The 4,529-nt window shown below is 36.2% G+C and overlaps 1 protein-coding gene across 4 annotated transcripts in view; it reads left to right on the forward strand.

Moving 5' to 3' along the window:
• LOC138000040 (uncharacterized) overlaps positions 1 to 4,529 on the forward strand; it is a 27,763-nt gene continuing 23,234 nt past the window's right edge. For all 4 annotated transcript variants that reach the window (XR_011123056.1, XM_068846170.1, XM_068846169.1 and 1 more), the window contains exons 1-3: positions 1 to 41; positions 175 to 240; positions 3,969 to 4,050. The gene's annotated coding sequence lies outside the window, so the exon portion shown is untranslated. The remainder of the gene's footprint in view (positions 42 to 174; positions 241 to 3,968; positions 4,051 to 4,529) is intronic.

The following is a 4,529-nucleotide window of genomic DNA, read 5'->3' on the forward strand; positions in this document are numbered from 1 at the left end:
TTCAATGCTGAAGAACCTTGGAAGTTGCTGGATATCTCGAGGTAAGTGAGTTGTGCGTCACGACAAGGTTTACAGCGACGTGATTTGTGACGTTTCTCTCCCTAAAAGTTTACTAAGCGGGCTCTGGGAAATTACTAAGTACTTATCGCTAATTGACGTTTTCTGTGTACTTAGTATCTCATGGAACTGTGCCATGATGTGATATGATTCGTATATTGGAGCTTGGCCTTCATTTAACAGGTAACCAATCGAGTATGTGCGGTGATTTAAATCTGGTTTTCACAGCAAAGAAACTTGCCTATTTTTCGCCATCGTCACCTTATAGACACTGGAAGCATCGTTTTTTTCTTATGTAACGATCTTCCATCTTGTACATGTAGCGTCTGGTCTCAGGTAAGGTTTTTTCACTGGAAACAATTTTAACTGCAGAACACAATGTCGATTGTAATTGTGTTGTAAAAACACTTGAATCATGATGTTTTTAAATACTTTGCTAATAGTAAGTAAATTTAATTAGCTTGATTGTACTACAGGTAAAGTACGTGTTTTTTGCTATTCAATTCCAGAAGTCGCCCAAGCTCGATATAATTAATTTTTGTGTATTTGCAGGAGTAGAAATATAAGGATTTGTATGGGGAAAACGGTTTTTCGCAAAATGCAAAAAAATATTTACGATTTAAAGTAGAAATAAGTATCTCTAAGTGGCAACGAGACAGTCAATATAATACATAGTTTGCAGATTTGTATCAGAGTTCCAAAGTACTCAACAGTAGTTTTAATTTTTTTATTCGAAAGTACTGAAACTCAACTTATCGTGGTAACAATAATACAATAATGGAAATTGCACACTTTGTATCTCCAACAACAATGTAAATGTCAATGTGTTTAGCAATAATATGGAAAGTACTGCTGTAATTTTTGAACGGCTGTAATTTTAACAGGAATATACCATAATTAAGATGAATAAAATCAGTGCCATGTAAAAAATTGCCAATGCATTTCCAGACTTTTCAGTGTGAAACATGTAATGGGGAATCAAGCTCTCTAGCACATGAAACTTTAAAGTTGTTTTACTTGTAGAATTTTTATTTTGCAAGATACAGCCATGAATTATAAGTCAAATTGATCATTGACTGCAGAATTGCATACTTTGCAGACAACATATTTCCTTTGAAAATTAAATTAAATTGTTCACCACTCAATGGTTACAAAACGAAAAACACCTCTAATCGTGAACTGCCGGCCGAAATTAACAACAGCGGCTGATAAGAACATGTACACCGGTTTAGTTTTGAGCTCAATGGGATTGGCTTATTTTTTTCTATTGTTACATTACATTACTTTTTTCTCTGGATCACTCCACATTTTTTTTGCCTGCAAGTCGATACTTTCGCACATGGCTCTATAATGCTGCCGCCTCGCGATCCTCGCCTTTTGCTCGGATTGGTTATTGGGAACTAAAAAATAGCTTACCTTGCCTCAGTCTTGTGTTTCTTTGTCTCTGGTACCATTTCTTGGTTGATTAAGAGCAATTTAGGTGGCTTTCGGTTCCTCTTCTTTTCCCTTTATATATTCTTTCCCAAGGTTGGGCACCAAGACTAAGCCACCAAACAGAATCATCGAAGGAAAAGGGCCATAAATTTGCTCCCAAATCTTTGATTGCCTGGAAATTCCACATAGATCACGGCCGACAATACCTTCACAACCCAATTGTCTTCTTCATTCAAGCCGCTTGCACACTGAGAAGGAATTAAGGGCCGACAAACTCTGCAAAAATTTGCTTCGAGAGCCATAGAATTCAGCTTTATTAGAAACCCGCGTTACCCAAACCGTTGGAAGATTAAGCCTAAGACTCACGAATGGTCACCATTGTGCCCATTGACCAATCGCGGGTCGCTCAGCATTCTCGACAGTTTGGGTAATGCGGGTGGTAAATAGCGCCAAATTCGATGGCTTTCAAAGCAAATATTTGCAGGGTTTGGTGGCCCTTAGTTCCTTCTCAGTGTGCAAAAAGCTTCAATGAAGAAGACAAGTGGGTAGCAGAGGTATCATCAGTGATCTATGTGGAATTTTGAGGCGATTGAAAACTTAGGAGCAACTTTATGGCCCTTTTCCTTTGATGATTCTGTTCGGCAGCTTCTTCTCGGTGCCTTCTTCTTGGTGCCCAACCTTGGGAAAGAATATACATTGTATATAAGGAAAAGAAGAGGAACCAAAAACCACCTAAATCGCTCCTAATTGACCCAGAAATGGTACCAGAGACAAAGAAACACAAGACTGAGGCAAGGTAAGCTATTTTTATTTTAAGCGTAAATATGTTTTTGAATTTTAAGAAAAACTGTTTTCCCCATACAATTCCTTATAATTTCTACTCTTGCATAATAAAGTACAGTACAAATACACATATATCGAGCTTGAGCTACTTGTGTTCAATTCAAATTATCTTTATTTCCTGTGCATCCAATCCAGTAAACAGTTCGATGGAATAACATCTGATCATCTGAATATTTGACAATTATTTTCAGAAGGGGAAGTGATTATCGGTGAATATTCACCGAGACGAAGTCGACATGAATATTCACCGATAATCACTGAGCCTGAGGCAAATAATTGTTTTAGTATAAATACACAGGTGATTATTTCAAAAAAGAAAAAAAAACATTTCAACGCGAAATCATCTTGACTTACAGTGGCAAAACGACTACTGGCAGCCATTTTGTCCGTCGAGGTGATTATCGGCTGATAATCCGAGATAGCGAGCCAATGGGAGCGCGCGATTTTGTATAATCACCTGTGTATTTATACTAAATCTAAATATTTGAATATATCTAAATATTTGCAACAGTATTAGACACTAAGGGTTTAATGATCATGCAACAAAGCTGTGAAAGGAAATTTCTCAACTGAGGGATAGATGTTTCTCTGGAATAATCTGTGGAATACAAAAAAGTTTCTTTCAGTTCTCACTATTAATAATATTAGGCTTAAATTCTGAGGTAATATTACATCAAATAAAGCTATGATCCTTGAAGTTATGGTCGAAATTTTAGCAATTGCATAGAGAAGCCCGAAAAACTCAGGACTTCGACAGGGCTTGAACCTTGCGATACCGGTGCGACACTCTAACCAACCGAGCTGTGAAGTCACTGACATTGGGAGCTGGTCATTTGTGGATTCTAATTTTCCTGTGAGGAATGAATCAATGAACGAAATGATGTTGAGTATACAGTAGGAGCTAAGAAATTGCATCCATAACTGCAAGGATCATAGCTTTACTTGATTTCATATCTGCAGTTCAGTGTAATGATTACTTTCATAATTTTTATATCATTTCGTTCATTGTAATATCACATGTAGGTTTTGTTAAAAACCAGATCACTGGATCATGCAGTTCTAGAGTTTTGATTGGCTGGGTCATCATGGTATATATGTATGTAAAGGAAATTGTATGAATGCAAGTGCAATTCGTGAAATGCACTAGCAAGTTATTTTTTATTTACTTAACAAAATTACTCAGTTGCGGTGTTTCCATAGCAACTTCCACATTGCACTTGTACCCTATAACCTATTTAATTATGCATTTATCATTGACCAATCAGAGTATACTGTATACTGTTTCAAGAGTATACAGTAAGAGCTATTATACCATGCTCTAAAAATGTCAGTAACTGCACACATTTGTTTTTTTTTAGTAGGGAAGTTTTATCCATAATTGTCATTCCACTCATATGGGATGATTATTGCCAAATTGGGGCTACACACCTCATTGGCTATCTACTATCTTGAGCTATTTCTCTACACTTGTATAAATGTCTCTTACACTTTTTTATTTAATTTTTATGGAGTAGTTTCTAACAAGGTAATTTACCGGTAAAAGTATTTTAGAAATAATAATTTTGAGACTCTGTGTTTAAGATTTTGTTATGTTTTTGATCAGTTGGCGACTTTGTTCCTGATTTCTATTTCAGCACATGCGCCCCAAGCTCAGTGTGAGGGAAAGCCAACAAAAATTTAAGGATATATGGGAATCCTGATAAAAGATCTGAGAAGGTAATTTTCCTAAAAAATTCTCAATTAGGAAGCCTAACCTTATTGCCATTGTGGGTCGCTTCCTTCCTGTGTGTGTTGAGAGCCAGAAATGTCAACTCTCAACAGGAGAAATGAGCTTGTATCGGGTTGTAGACATGCTAGGAAATTTCTCTTGAAAAATGTTTTCACTTAGTTAATGATGAAGATCCCGTGTGACACGTTATGTAACAAACTTAGCATCTATTGTGTATTGTTCTGTATTTTCAAATATCTTTGATTGTAACCGTTTTTTCTGGCAGTTGCCTGAAGATTGCTCCGTATGGAGCATGAAACTCAGAGTAGCGATTAAATGACCAAATAACCTCACTCTTGCATTACCAATTATATATATATATATATATATATATATATATATATATATTAAATTACTTATGAAGACTTCTTAAGGCAAATTGATTATAATCGAACGTCAAACGTTTCGCCGGTTAGGGCTTCATCAG

Source organism: Montipora foliosa, chromosome 4, assembly GCF_036669935.1.
Source record: "Montipora foliosa isolate CH-2021 chromosome 4, ASM3666993v2, whole genome shotgun sequence".
In the NCBI taxonomy this organism is placed as follows: Eukaryota; Metazoa; Cnidaria; class Anthozoa; order Scleractinia; family Acroporidae; genus Montipora; species Montipora foliosa.